At 39.5% G+C, this 16,843-nt stretch overlaps 1 protein-coding gene across 1 annotated transcript in view; it reads right to left on the reverse strand.

The window, feature by feature from the left end:
* Positions 1-16,843, reverse strand: part of ZFYVE26 (zinc finger FYVE-type containing 26) — a gene marked incomplete at its 3' end in the record, with an annotated part of 634,764 nt that overhangs the window by 235,703 nt on the left and 382,218 nt on the right.

Here is a 16,843-nt window from a genome sequence, read left to right on the forward strand (position 1 = left end):
TTTGTCCTTTCAAAGAACTTGCGGACAAACCTTTATCTAAACCATCCTGAAGGAACTGTAAAATTCTCGGAATTCTAAAAGAATGCCAGGAAAAATGATGAGAAAGACACCAAGAAATATAAGTCTTCCAGACTCTATAATATATCTCTCGAGATACAGATTTACGAGCCTGTAACATAGTATTAATCACAGAGTCAGAGAAACCTCTTTGACCAAGAATCAAGCGTTCAATCTCCATACCTTTAAATTTAAGGATTTCAGATCCTGATGGAAAAAAGGACCTTGTGACAGAAGGTCTGGTCTTAACGGAAGAGTCCACGGTTGGCAAGAGGCCATCCGGACAAGATCCGCATACCAAAACCTGTGAGGCCATGCCGGAGCTACCAGCAGAACAAACGAGCATTCCTTCAGAATCTTGGAGATTACTCTTGGAAGAAGAACTAGAGGCGGAAAGATATAGGCAGGATGATACTTCCAAGGAAGTGATAATGCATCCACTGCCTCCGCCTGAGGATCCCGGGATCTGGACAGATACCTGGGAAGTTTCTTGTTTAGATGGGACGCCATCAGATCTATTTCTGGAAGTTCCCACATTTGAACAATCTGAAGAAATACCTCTGGGTGAAGAGACCATTCGCCCGGATGCAACGTTTGGCGACTGAGATAATCCGCTTCCCAATTGTCTACACCTGGGATATGAACCGCAGAGATTAGACAGGAGCTGGATTCCGCCCAAACCAAAATTCGAGATACTTCTTTCATAGCCAGAGGACTGTGAGTCCCTCCTTGATGATTGATGTATGCCACAGTTGTGACATTGTCTGTCTGAAAACAAATGAACGATTCTCTCTTCAGAAGAGGCCAAAACTGAAGAGCTCTGAAAATTGCACGGAGTTCCAAAATATTGATCGGTAATCTCACCTCCTGAGATTCCCAAACTCCTTGTGCCGTCAGAGATCCCCACACAGCTCCCCAACCTGTGAGACTTGCATCTGTTGAAATTACAGTCCAGGTCGGAAGCACAAAAGAAGCCCCCTGAATTAAACGATGGTGATCTGTCCACCATGTTAGAGAGTGTCGAACAATCGGTTTTAAAGATATTAATTGAGATATCTTCGTGTAATCCTTGCACCATTGCTTCAGCATACAGAGCTGAAGAGGTCGCATGTGAAAACGAGCAAAGGGGATCGCGTCCGATGCAGCAGTCATAAGACCTAGAATTTCCATGCATAAGGCTACCGAAGGGAATGATTGTCACTGAAGGTTTCGACAAGCTGTAATCAACTTTAGACGTCTCTTGTCTGTTAAAGACAGAGTCATGGACACTGAATCCATCTGGAAACCCAGAAAGGTTACCCTTGTCTGAGGAATCAAAGAACTTTTTGGTAAATTGATCCTCCAACCATGATCTTGAAGAAACAACACAAGTCGATTCGTATGAGATTCTGCTAAATGTAAAGACTGAGCAAGTACCAAGATATCGTCCAAATAAGGAAATACCACAATACCCTGTTCTCTGATTACAGACAGCAGGGCACCGAGAACCTTTGTAAAAATTCTTGGAGCTGTAGCTAGGCCAAACGGCAGAGCCACAAACTGGTAATGCTTGTCCAGAAACGAGAATCTCAGGAACTGATAATGATCTGGATGAATCGGAATATGCAGATATGCATCCTGTAAATCTATTGTGGACATATAATTCCCTTGCTGAACAAAAGGTAAGATAGTCCTTACAGTTACCATCTTGAACGTTGGTATCCTTACATAACGATTCAATATTTTTAGATCCAGAACTGGTCTGAAAGAATTCTCCTTCTTTGGTACAATGAAGAGATTTGAATAAAACCCCATCCCCTGTTCCGGAACTGGAACTGGCATAATTACTCCAGTCAACTCTAGATCTGAAACACATTTCAGAAATGCTTGAGCTTTTACTGGATTTACTGGGACACGGGAAAGAAAAAATCTCTTTGCAGGAGGTCTCAACTTGAAACCAATTCTGTACCCTTCTGAAACAATGCTCTGAATCCAAAGATTGTGAACAGAATTGATCCAAATTTCCTTGAAAAAACGTAACCTGCCCCCTACCAGCTGAGCTGGAATGAGGGCCGCACCTTCATGTGGACTTAGAAGCAGGCTTTGCCTTTCTAGCTGGCTTGGATTTATTCCAAACTGGAGATGGTCTCCAAACTGAAACTGCTCCTGAGGATGAAGGATCAGGCTTTTGTTCTTTGTTGAAACGAAAGGAACGAAAACGATTATTAGCCCTGTTTTTACCTTTAGATTTTTTATCCTGTGGTAAAAAAGTTCCTTTCCCACCAGTAACAGTTGAAATAATGGAATCCAACTGAGAACCAAATAATTTGTTACCCTGGAAAGAAATGGAAAGTAAAGTTGATTTAGAAGCCATATCAGCATTCCAAGTTTTAAGCCATAAAGCTCTTCTAGCTAAAATAGCTAGAGACATAAACCTGACATCAACTCTGATAATATCAAAAATGGCATCACAGATAAAATTATTAGCATGTTGAAGAAGAATAATAATATCATGAGAATCACGATGTGTTACTTGTTGCGCTAAAGTTTCCAACCAAAAAGTTGAAGCTGCAGCAACATCAGCCAAAGATATAGCAGGTCTAAGAAGATTACCTGAACACAGATAAGCTTTTCTTAGAAAGGACTCAATTTTCCTATCTAGAGGATCCTTAAACGAAGTACCATCTGACGTAGGAATAGTAGTACGTTTAGCAAGGGTAGAAATAGCCCCATAAACTTTAGGGATCTTGTCCCAAAATTCTAATCTGTCAGACGGCACAGGATATAATTGCTTAAAACGTTTAGAAGGAGTAAATGAATTACCCAAATTATCCCATTCTTTGGAAATTACTGCAGAAATAGCATCAGGGACAGGAAAAACTTCTGGAATAACTACAGGAGATTTAAAAACCTTATTTAAACGTTTAGATTTAGTATCAAGAGGACCAGAATCCTCTATTTCTAAAGCAATTAGGACTTCTTTAAGTAAAGAACGAATAAATTCCATTTTAAATAAATATGAAGATTTATCAGCATCAACCTCTGAGACAGAATCCTCTGAACCAGAGGAATCATCAGAATCAGAATGATGATGTTCAGTTAAAAATTCATCTGTAGGGAGAGAAGTTTTAAAAGATTTTTTACGTTTACTAGAAGGAGAAATAACAGACATAGCCTTCTTTATGGATTCAGAAACAAAATCTCTTATATTATCAGGAACATTCTGCACCTTAGATGTTGAAGGAACTGCAACAGGCAATGGTACTTTACTAAAGGAAATATTATCTGCTTTAACAAGTTTGTCATGACAATCAATACAAACAACAGCTGGAGAAATAGCTACCAAAAGTTTACAGCAGATACACTTAGCTTTGGTAGATTCAGCACTTGACAGCGATTTTCCTGTAGTATCTCTGACTCAGATGCAACGTGAGACATCTTGCAATATGTAAGAGAAAAAACAACATATATATAAAGCAAAATTGATCAAATTCCTTAAATGACAGTTTCAGGAATGGGAAAAAATGCCAAAGAACAAGCTTCTAGCAACCAGAAGCAATAAAAAATGAGACTTAAATAATGTGGAGACAAAAGTGACGCCCATATTTTTTCGCGCCAAATAAGACGCCCACATTATTTGGCACCTAAATGCTTTTTGGCGCCAAAAATGACGCCACATCCGGAACGCCGACATTTTTGGCGCAAAATAACGTCAAAAAATGACGCAACTTCCGGCGACACGTATGACGCCGGAAACGGAAATAGAATTTTTGCGCCAAAAAAGTCCGCGCCAAGAATGACGCAATAAAATGAAGCATTTTCAGCCCCCGCGAGCCTAACAGCCCACAGGGAAAAAGTCAAATTTTAAGGTAAGAAAAATGTTAAAATGCATTATCCCAAATATGAAACTGACTGTCTGAAAATAAGGAAAGTTGAACATTCTGAGTCAAGGCAAATAAATGTTTGAATACATATATTTAGAACTTTATAAACAAAGTGCCAAACCATAGCTAGGAGTGTCACAGAAAATAAGACTTACTTACCCCAGGACACTCATCTACATATAGTAGATAGCCAAACCAGTACTGAAACGAGAATCAGCAGAGGTAATGGTATATATAAGAGTATATCGTCGATCTGAAAAGGGAGGTAAGAGATGAATCTCTACGACCGATAACAGAGAACCTATGAAATAGACCCCTTAGAACAGTGCTTTCCAAACTGTGTGTCGGGACACACTAGTGTGTCGGCAGCAGTGTGTAGGTGTGTCCCTGCTTCAGCACAATTTTTTTTAAATTTAATATTTGTAAAAAATTTTTTTTTAGGTTTCTGACTTTCCGCCTGCCTGCTATGCATATCACATGGTTGACACATGATTGATACCTAGTGGGTCACAGATCATCTTAACCAATTGGTGCAGCTCAGTGGGAACTGAAACATTGGCTGCTTTGGCGGCACATTGGCTCCTGACTGCACGTGTAGTCTCCTTAAGTGGCTTGTGACTGCATGTGTAGTCAGTGAGTGGGACAGCAGTGTGTTTGCAGCACAGGCAGTAGTCAGTAGGGCTCACGGAGCTCTGAGGGCAGCAGCTTAAACGCTGAGCTGAAGTCAGAGGGTTTTTTTTGCAGCTAGCTCCCAGTAGTGCATTGCTGCTCCTGCTCTTGATATATGGATAGGAAGTGGAAGCTTAAAAATGCTTGATGATGAAATGCGATGAAGTAGCTATTGGTGTTATTAAACTTTTTTTTAATTCTTGCACATACATACTGTTACTTGTAAATACATATTATTATTATATAATTTATGTATGTGTCAGTATATTTTAAAACAAGTTAGTTTAACCTCCTTTTTGCTAGTACAACTGAATTACTGTGTCGCGAAATGATGTAGGTCTAAAAAGTGTGTCACCAACATGAAAAGTTTGGAAAGCTCTGCCTTAGAAGGAGATCACTGCATTCAAATAGGCAATACTCTCCTCACATCCCTCTGACATTCACTGCACGCTGAGAGGAAAACCGGGCTCCAACTTGCTGCGGAGCGCATATCAACGTAGAATCTAGCACAAACTTACTTCACCACCTCCATCGGAGGCAAAGTTTGTAAAACTGAATTGTGGGTGTGGTGAGGGGTGTATTTATAGGCATTTTGAGGTTTGGGAAACTTTGCCCCTCCTGGTAGGAATGTATATCCCATACGTCACTAGCTCATGGACTCTTGCTAATTACATGAAAGAAATGAAGACACAAATAAAATTATTAGCATGATAGTCCAGTTAAAGGACCAGTCAACACACTGGACTTGCATAATCAATAAATGCAAAATAACAAGACAAATGCAACAGCACCTAGTCTAGTAAATGTTGTCCCTTTAACAATGCTAAAATAAATCATAATCTGATACTTGATCTTAAAGTAAACAGAAAAAATGAAGCAATTGCAACATCATCCAAATAAATCACAGGTCCAAGAAAAGTACCTGAAACTAAATAATTTTCAATAAATAAGATACAACCATCTAAAGGAAAATAAATACTATTTTGCTATAGAAACAATAGCACAATTAGTAGGAGTAGAGATAGCCCCAATAAATTGGAGAACGGTCCAAATTGAATTTAACTGCCGGCAAAGAATATAGTTTAAAACCTTTGAAGAAGGAATAAAAGAAAATTCTCAGCCTATTCCATTCCCTATTATGAGGAACTGGAAAAAAACCTCTGAAAACACAGAAAAATAAATAAGCAGAAATAAAATGTTAGCTAGTCTTGAAAAAGAACTAGTTACCTTAAAATCCAAAATAATCAACACCTTTTCAACAAAGAACAAATGTACCTTAATAAAAAAAATAAAAAAGTAGATTTGTTAGTGTCAATATCTGATGAAGAAAATTCTGAATGAGAAAAAAACATCATCAGAGAAGGATAAATTAGTATATTGATGGTCATTTGAAACTTCAATAATTAAAAAAGAAGTTTGAAAAAAACCTAAAATTTTTTATTAGAAGGCACGAAGTCAGACAAAGCCTTTAAAATAGAATCAAAAAAATATTCTTATAAATCTTCTAAGTATTTCTTGTACATAAGATGTAAAAAGAATAGCAATATATAAAGCATAAATACTAATGGATTCTGCATATAAAAGTTTAACATGAAACTTATAACAAACCATAGCTAAAGATAAACATTCATAACATTGAAAATAAATGAACTTAGCTTTGGTAGGACTGAACTCAGTCAATGGAATCCCTTAGTAAGTTTTGAAACAGGAACAGTGAAATCTTGCAATATGTAATAGAAAAAAACAAAAATTAAAGCAAAATTATCAAATTCCTTAAATGACAGTTTCAGGAATAGGAAAAAATGCAAAATAATAAGCTTCTAGAAACCAGAAGCAATAAAAAAGTGAGGTTTAAATAATGTGAGGAAAAAAGTGGAACAAAAAAGATACCCACATTTTTAGGCGCCAAAAACGACGCCCACATTATTGGCGCCAAAAACAACGCCCATATACTTGGCGTCAAATATGACGCCACATCCTCTGACGCCGAAACCGACGCCCACATTTTTTGGCGCACAAAAAATGACTGAATACGCATGCGTCAAAAAATGACGTTAACAGAATACAACTTCCGGCGTCAACTACGGCGCCGGAAATGACAAATTTTTGCGCCAAAAAAGACGCAATAAAAAGAAACATTTTCTGCCACCGCGAGCCTAACAGCACCCAGGAAAAATGGTCAATTGAAAATTTTCAAGGTAAAGAAAAAATAATTTGAAATGCATTATCCCAAATAATGAAACTGACAGTCTGAATTTAAAGGAATACTGATTATCCTGAATCAAGGCAAATATAAGTTTATAGACATATATTTAGAACTTTACATATAAAGTGCCGAGAATCAGTAGAGGTAATGGTATATTTAGAGTATATCGTCGATCTGAAAAGGGAGGTAGGAGAAGAAATCTCTACGACTGATAACAGAGAACCTATGAAATAGATCCCGTAGAAGGAGACCATGGTATTCAAATAGGCAATACTCTCTTCACATCCCTCTGACATTCACTGCACTCTGAGAGGAAAACCGGGCTCCAGCCTGCTGCGAAGCGCATATCAACGAAGAATCTAGCACAAACTTACTTCACCACATCCACGGGAGGCAAAGTTTGTAAAACTGAATTGTGGGTGTGGTGAGGGGTGTATTTATAGGCATTTTAAGGTTTGGGAAACTTTGCCCCTCCTGGTAGGAATGTATATCCCATACGTCACTAGCTCATGGACTCTTGCTAATTACATGAAAGAAATGTTGATTGGTAACCTCGCCTCTTGAGGTTTCCAAACCCCTTGTGCTATCAGAGACCCCCAGACAGCTCCCCAACATGTAAGACTTGCATCTGTTGAGATCACAGTCCAGGAAGGACGAACAAAAGAGGCCCCTTGAACAATCCGATTATGGTCCAACCACCAAGACAGAGGGAGTTGAATGTTGGGATTTAAGTATATAATTTGTGATATCCTAATATAATCCCTGCAGCATTGATTCAGCATGCAAAGCTGCAGAGGTCTCATATGAAAACGAGCAAAGGGGATCGAGTCCGATGCTGCAGTCATAAGACCTAAAACTTCCATGCACAAGCTGAAACCAATTTCATTCGCCTCTTGTCTGTTAAAGACAGAGTCATGAACACTGAATCTATCTGGAAACCTAAAAAGGTGACCTTTGTTTGAGGAATGAAGAAACTCTTTTTTAAATTGATCCTCCAACCATGCATTTAAAGAAACCACACTAGTTGTTTTGTGTGAGATTCTCCTAAATGAAAAGACTGACCTAGTACCAAGATATCGTCCAAATAAGGAAACACTGCAACACCCTGTTCTCTGATTACAGACAGTAGGGCACCGAGAACCTTCGAAAAGATTCTTGGAGCTGTCGCTAGGCCAAATGGAAGAGTGACAAACTGGTAATGCTGGTCTAGAAAAGAGAATCTCAGAAACCGATAGTGGTCTGGATGAATTGGAATATGAAAATAAGCATCCTGTAAGTCTAATGTGGACATAAAATGCCCTTGCTGAACAAAAAGGCAGAGTAGTCCTTATAGTCACCATCTTGACAGTTGGGAATCTTACAAAATGATTTAAAAGTTTCAGATCCAGAACTGGTCTGAAAGAATTCTCTTTCTTTGGAACAATGAATAGATTTGTATAGAAAACCCCAAACCATGTTCCTGTAGACTAGAGGAACTGGAATAATCAGCCCTGAATGCTCTAGATCCAACAAGTTTTAGAGAATGAAAAGGGAGCTTCCACAGCTGACAAGGAGTTTTTCTAAACAATTTTAAATAAATCCAAAACACTTCTGACTAAAGATACTTTCATATTTTATGTATAGAATAAAGTATAGAAAAAAAATATATTCAAATTTTAAAAATCAGTTGCAGTATATCAACAATAATGTAATAGCAGTGTTTGTAGCAACAGTTTTAACAAACCGTAGCAATATCTCAACAATAAAAAAGCAGCATTTATAGCAGCAATGTATCTGTATTAGTTTAAAGGGATAGTAAACCCAAAAACTTTTTAAATCTTTATTAAAACTTCATTATTTATGTGACATATTTCAGTCCTAGCAGACCGTCACTATTCTGGCACAGGAAGCAGAGCGGACTTCATGATAGTGACATCAACGTTGGTGGGAGTGGCGCACCAGAGCGCTCAGCGCTGAAGATTCACGGAACACAAGCACATTGGGGAATCATCTGTGTTACTTTACTAGAGGTAAGTATAATAAGTACCCCTAGGCTAACGAGCAAGTTGATTTGATCTTAGTAAAAGGACGTTACCCCTAGACTATCATTTTTTTAACCCCTAGAAAAACGAACATGTTTTTTTCTTATAAGGCAGTGACTTATAAGAGTGACTAACCAGCAATTATTTTTAACCCCTAGACTAACGAGCAAGTTGTTTTGTTCTTACAACACTCCGATTAATCGCAGGAGCTGCAAAGATTAAAAGCAATAGCAAATTCAGATGTTAATAATTAACTTTAGTCGCATCTGAATTTGCTATTGCTTTTAATCTTTGCAGCTCCTGCGATTAATCTGAGTGTTGTAAGAACAAAACAACTTGCTCCTTAGTCTAGGGGTTAAAAATAATTGCTGGTTAGTCACTCTTATAAGTCACTGCCTTATAAGAAAAAAACATGCTCGTTTTTCTAGGGGTTAAAAAAATGATAGTCTAAGGGTAACGTCCTTTTACTAAGATCAAATCAACTTGCTCGTTAGCCTAGGGGTACTTATTATACTTACCTCTAGTAAAGTAACACAGATGATTCCCCAATGTGCTTGTGTTCTGTGAATCTTCAGCGCTCTGGTGCGCCACTCCCACCAACGTTGATGTCACTATCATGAAGTCCGCCCTGCTTCCTGTGCCAGAATAGTGACGGTCATGCTAGGACTGAGGGGCCAAAATGCGCATGCGTTACTATTAAAATAATTATATGCGCATGCGGACCGCCATGATGTTTCTACCTAGGTAGAACATCATTATAGGGTCCACATAATGTGATAAAAATGGGCTTGGCAATATAAAGATATTTGATTTAGAATAACTAGAAAACGAGTGAAAAAATTTAACAGGTACTTATTTGTAATATGTCACATACATAATGAAGTTTTAATAAAGATTTAAAAAGTTTTTGGGTTTACTATCCCTTTAAACAGCACACTTGTGTCAGTTTATACAGCACTAATTATGCAGCAAAAAATAAACCTTTTATGTTTACTAGAACATTCATATATTTCAAAAGGTATTAAGCAAAGAAAAACAATATGTTTTAAAAAAATAGGGACGTCTCCCTTTAGATTTGCTAGCAGTAAAAAATATATCACCTTAATAAAAAACATAACTTATGTAAGAATTTACCTGATAAATTCATTTCTTTCATATTGGCAAGAGTCCATGAGCTAGTGACGTATGGGATATACAATCCTACCAGGAGGGGCAAAGTTTCCCAAAATGCCTCAAAATGCCTACAAATACACCCCTCACCCCACCCACAATTCAGTTTAACGAATACCCAAGTAGTGGGGTGATAAAGAAAGGAGTAAAAAGCATCAACAAAGGAATTTGGAAATAATTGTGCTTTATACAAAAAAATCATAACCACCATAAAAAGGGTGGGCCTCATAGACTCTTGCCAATATGAAAGAAATGAATTTATCAGGTAAATTCTTACATAAATTATGTTTTCTTTCATGTAATTGGCAAGAGTCCATGAGCTAGTGACGTATGGGATATCAATACCCAAGATGTGGAACTCCACGCAAGAGTCACTAGAGAGGGAGGGATAAAAATAAACAACAGCCATAATCCGCTGAAAAAATAATCCACAACCCAAAATATAAGTTTATTCTTTAATGACAAGAAAAACTTAAACCATCAGCAGAAGAATCAAACTGAAACAGCTGCCTGAAGAACTTTTCTACCAAAAACTGCTTCTGAAGAAGCAAATACATCAAAACGGTAGAATTAAGTAAATGTATGTAAAGAAGACCAAGTTGCCGCTCTGCAAATTTGATCAACTGAAGCTTCATTCTTAAAAGCCCATGAAGTGGAGACTGATCTAGTAGAATGAGCTGTAATTCTCTGAGGCGGAGCCTGACCGACTCCAAATAAGCTTGATGGATCATAAGCTTTAACCAAGAAGCCAAGGAAATAGCAGAAGCCTTCTGACCTTTCCTAGGACCAGAAAATATAAAACAGACTAGAAATCTTACTGAATTCTTTAGTAGCTTCAACATAATATTTCAAAGCTCTCACCACATCCAAAGAATGTAGGGATCTTTCCAAAGAATTCTTAGGATTAGGACACAAGGAAGGGACAACAATTTCTCTACTAATGTTGTTAGATTTCACAACTTTAGGTAAAAATTGAAATTAAGTCCTCAAAACCGCCTTATCCTGATGTAAAATCAGAAAAGGAGATTCACAAGAAAGAGCAGAAAGCTCAGAAACTCTTCTAGCAGAAGAGATGGCCAAAAGGAACAACACTTTCCAAGAAAGTAGTTTAATGTCCAAAGAATGCATAGGCTCAAAGGGAGGAGCCTGTAACGCCTTCAAAACCAAATTAAGACTCCAAGGACTCCAAGGAGGAGAGATTGATTTAATAACAGGCTTAATACGAACTAAAGCCTGTACAAAACAGTGAATATCAGGAAGTTTAGCAATCTTTCTGTGAAATAAAACAGAAAGAGCAGAGATTTGTCCCTTCAAGGAACTTGTAGACAAACCCTTATCCAAACCATCCTGAAGAAACTGTAAAATTCTAGTGATTCTAAAAGAATGAAATGTAGGTCTCTACTGAGTCAGAGAAACCTCTATGACTTAGTACTAAGCGTTCAATTTCCATACCTTCAAATTTAATGATTTGAGAGCCTGATGGAAAAACGGACCTAGAGACAGTAGGTCCGGCCTTAACGGAAGTTGCCAAGGTTGGCAAATGGACATCCGAACAAGATCCGCATACGAAAACCTGTGTGGCCATGCTGGAGCCACCAGCAACACAAAAGATTGTACCATGATGATTTTGGATATCACTCTTGGAAGAAGAACTAGAGGCGGGAAAATGTAAGCAGGATGATAACACCAAGGAAGTGTCAGCGCATCCACTGCTTCAGCCTGAACATTCCTGGACCTGGACAGGTATCTGGGAAGTTTCTTGTTTAGACGAGAGGCCATGAGATCTATCTCTGGAAGACCCCCCATCTGAACAATCTGAGAAAACACATCTGGATGGAGAGACCACTCCCCTGGATGTAAAGTCTGACGGCTGAGATAATCCGCCTCCCAATTGTCTACACCTGGGATATGCACCGCAGAGATTAGACAGGAGCAGGAATCCGCCCAAGCAAGTATCCGAGATACTTCTTTCATAGCTTGAGGACTGTGAGTCCCACTCTGATGATTGACATATGCCACAGTTGTGATATTTGGAATGGGTAGCGATAGGAACTAAAGAATCCTACTCACACAATGTAAAGCACTGAAGTGCAATACCAGCAATCCGGAACCACACATCGTCCAGTCAACTAGAGGAAGAAGTCGCCAATAGGGATCCTCGTCTCACCAGGGAGAGTCCAAAGATGCCCAGAGTGGAATGGTAGATAAACCGGTATGGCAATGAACAGCCAGCAGGTCCAGAGACTCCAGTGTCTTGGGGGCACACTTAACTCGGACCTTTCCTTCACTCCTCACATCCAGGCCTGCCGCTTCAACCCAGCAGCAGCACAGGAAGTAAATGGGAACTACGTCAGAGAGTGTCAAACATTGGGATTTAAGGATAACTGTGATATCTTTGTATAATCCCTGCACCATTGATTCAGCATACAAAGCTGGAGAGGTCTTATGAAAAAACGAGCAAAAGGAATCACGTCCGATGCTGCAGTCATGAGGCCTAAAACTTCCATGCACATAGCCACTGAAGGGAATGACTGAGACTGAAGGGAATGACTGAGACTGAAGGTGCCGACAGGCTGCAACTAATTTCAAACGTCTCTTGTCTGTTAGAGACAGAGTCATGGACACTGATTCTATCTGGAAACCTAAAAAGGTGACCTTTGTCTGAGGAATCAAGAAACTTTTTGGTAAATTGATCCTCCAACCATGTTTTTGAAGAAACACTAGTTGATTCGTGTGAGATTCTGCAGAACGTAAAGACTGAGCTAGTACCAAGATATCGTCCAAATAAGTAAACACCGCAATACCCTGCTCTCTGATTACAGAGAGTAGGGCACCTAGAACCTTTGAAAAGATTCTTGGAGCTGTTGCTAGGCCAAATGGAAGAGCAACAAATTGGTAATGCTTGTCTAGAAAAGAGAATCTCAGGAACTGATAATGTTCTGGATGAATCGGAATATGAAGGTATGCATCCTGCAAGTCTATTGTAGACATATAATGTCCTTGCTGAACAAAAGGCAGAATAGTCCTTATAGTCACCATCTTGAAAGTTGGTACTCTTACATAACGATTCAAAATTTTCAGATCCAGAACTGGTCTGAATGAATTTTCCTTCTTTGGGACAATGAATAGATTTAAATAAAACACCAGACCTTGGTCCTGAAAAGGAACCGGCATGATTACCCCTGAAGACTCCAGGTCTGAAACACACTTCAGTAAAGCCTGAGCTTTTACTGGATTTGCTGGGATACGTGAGAGAAAAAAATCTTCTCAAAGGAGGTCTTACTCTGAATCCTATTCGATACCCTTGAGAGACAATGCTCTGAAATCAATTAATTTTGGACAGAATTTATCCAAATAGCCTTGAAAAACCTTAATCTGCCCCCCACCAGCTGAGCTGGAATGAGGGCCGCACCTTCATGCGGACTTAGGGGCTGACTTTGGTTTTTTAAAAGGCTTGGATTTATTCCAATTTGAGGAAGGCTTCCAATTGGAAACAGATTCCTTGGGGAAAGGATTAGATTTTTGTTCCTTACTTTGACAAAAGGAACGAAAACGGTTAGAAGCCTTAGATTTACCCTTAGGTTTTTTATTCTGAGGCAGAAAAACACCCTTTGATCCAGTAACAGTTGAAATAATAGAATCTAACTGAGAACCAAATAAATTATTACCTTGGAAAGAAAGAGATAATAATCTAGACTTAGATGTCATTTCAGCATTCCAAGATTTAAGCCATAAAGCTCTTCTAGCTAAAATAGCTAAAGACATGGATTTAACATCAATTTTGATAATATAAAAAATGGCATCACAAATAAAATGATTAGCATGTTGTAATAAGCGAACAATGCTAGATATGTCAGAATCCAATTCTTGTTGCGATAAATTCTCCAACCAACATCAGCCAAAGAAATTGCAGGCCTGAGAAGATGACCTGACTATAAATAGGCTTTCCTTAGATAGGATTCAAGTTTCCTATCTAAAGGATCTTTAAAAGAAGTACCATCTTCCATAGGAATAGTGTTACGTTTTGCAAAAGTAGAAATAGCCCCATCAACTTTGGGGATCTTTTCCCAAAACTCTATAGAAATTGCTGGTAAAGGATACAATTTTTTAAACCTTGAAGAAGGAATAAAAGGAGTACCTGGCTTATTCCATTCCTTAGAAATCATATCAGAAATAGCATCAGGAATAGGAAAAACCTCCGGAGTAACCACAGGAGGTTTAAAAACAGCATTTAAACGTTTACTAGTCTTAATGTCAAGAGGACTAGCTTCCTCAATATCCAAAGTAATTAACACTTCTTTTAACAAATAACGAATATACTCTATTTTAAACAAATAACTAAATTTATGCTTACCTGATAAATTGATTTCTTCTATGGTAAGACGAGTCCACGGATTCATCCTTTACTTGTGGGATATTATCCTTCCCTACAGGAAGTGGCAAAGAAAATGTATGGAAAATTTGGAAAAGGTATGAAGCGAAGACCAAGTCGCAGCCTTACAAATCTGTTCAACAGAAGCATCATTTTTAAAAGCCCATGTGGAAGCCACCGCTCTAGTAGAGTGAGCTGTAATTCTTTCAGGAGGCTGCTGTCCAGCAGTCTCGTATGCCAAACGGATGATGCTTTTCAGCCAAAAGGCAAGAGAGGTAGTCTCTTGCCTCTACGTTTTCCAGAATAGACAACAAACAAAGAAGATGTTTGACGGAAATCTTTGGTCGCTTGCAAGTAAAACTTCAAAGCACGAACCACGGACAAGTTGTGCAACAGACGCTCCTTCTTAGAGGAAGGATTAGGACACAGAGAAGGAACAACAATTTCCTGATTGATATTGCTATCAGTAACAACCTTAGGAAGGAATCCAGGTTTGGTACGCAAAACCACCTTATCAGCATGGAAAACAAGATAAGGCGAGTCGCATTGCAATGCAGATAGTTCAGAAACTCTTCGAGCCGAAGAGATAGCAACTAAAAACAGAACTTTCCAAGATAGAAGCTTAATATCTATGGAATGCATAGGTTCAAATGGAACCCCTTGAAGAACTTTAAGAACTAAATTCAAACTCCATGGCGGAGCAACAGGTTTAAACACAGGATTGATTCTAACTAAAGCCTGACAGAACGACTGAACATCTGGAACATCTGCAAGACGCTTGTGCAGTAGAATTGATAAAGCAGATATCTGTCCCTTTAAGGAACTAGCAGATAGCCCCTTCTCCAATCCTTCTTGGAGAAAAGACAAAATCCTAGGAATCCTGATCTTACTCCATGAGTAGCCTTTGGATTCGCACCAATAAAGATATTTACGCCATATCTTATGATAAATTTTCCTGGTGACAGGCTTTCGAGCCTGAATCAAGGTATCTATGACCGACTCAGAGAACCCCCGCTTGGATAAAATCAAGCGTTCAATCTCCAAGCAGTCAGACACAGAGAAACTAGATTTGGATGCTGGAACGGACCTTGAATCAGAAGGTCCTGTCTCAGTGGCAGAGTCCATGGTGGAAGAGATGACATGTCCACCAGGTCTGCATACCAAGTCCTGCGTGGCCACGCAGGTGCTATCAAAATCACCGAAGCTCGCTCCTGTTTGATTCTGGCAATCAAACGAGGAAGGAGAGGAAAAGGTGGAAACACATAAGCCAGGTTGAACGACCAGGGTACTGCTAGAGCATCTATCAGTACTGCCTGAGGATCCCTTGACCTGGACCCGTAACAAGGAAGTTTGGCGTTCTGACGAGACGCCATCAGATCCAATTCTGGTGTGCCCCATTGCTGAATCAATTGTGCAAACACCTCCGGATGGAGTTCCCACTCCCCCGGATGAAAAGTCTGACGACTTAGAAAATCCGCTTCCCAGTTCTCCACTCCTGGGATATAGATTGCTGATAGATGGCAAGAGTGAGTCCCTGCCCATCAAATTATTTTGGTAACCTCTATCATCGCTAGAGAACTCTTTGTTCCCCCTTGATGATTGATATATGCTACAGTCGTGATATTGTCCGACTGGAATCTTATGAATCTGGCCGAAGCCAGCTGAGGCCACGCCTGAAGCGCGTTGAAAATCGCTCTCAGTTCTAGAATATTGATCGGGAGGAGAGCCTCCTCCTGAGTCCACAAACCCTGTGCTTTCAGGGAATTCCAGACTGCACCCCAGCCCAATAGGCTGGCGTCCGTCGTCACTATGACCCACACTGGCCTGCGGAAACACATTCCCTGGGACAGATGATCCTGTGACAACCACCAAAGAAGCGAGTCTCTGGTCTCTTGATCCAGATTTATCTGAGGAGATAAATCTGCATAATCCCCATTCCACTGTTTGAGCATGCATAGTTGCAGTGGTCTGAGATGCAAGCGAGCAAACGGAACTATGTCCATTGCCGCTACCATTAGTCCAATAACCTCCATACACTGAGCCACTGACGGCCGAGGAATGGAATGAAGAGCTTGGCAGGTGGTTAAAATCTTTGATTTCCTGACCTCCGTCAGAAAAATCTTCATGTCCACCGAATCTATCAGAGTTCCCAGGAATGGAACTCTTGTGAGAGGGATAAGTGAACTCTTTTTTACGTTCACCTTCCACCCATGAGATCTTAGAAAAGCCAACACGATGTCCGTGTGAGACTTGGCTAGTTGGTAAGTCGACGCCTGAATTAAGATATCGTCCAGATAAGGTGCCACTGCTATGCCCCGTGGCCTTAGAACCGCCAGAAGGGACCCTAGCACCTTTGTGAAAATTCTGGGAGCTGTTGCCACCAACTGGTAATGCTTGTCCAGAAAGGCGAACCTGAGGAACTGGTGATGATCTTTGTGGATAGGAATGTGTAGATACGCATCCTTTAAGTCCACGGTGGCCATAT

The sequence above is a fragment of the Bombina bombina genome, chromosome 1, assembly GCF_027579735.1.
Source record: "Bombina bombina isolate aBomBom1 chromosome 1, aBomBom1.pri, whole genome shotgun sequence".
NCBI classification, from domain to species: domain Eukaryota; kingdom Metazoa; phylum Chordata; class Amphibia; order Anura; family Bombinatoridae; genus Bombina; species Bombina bombina.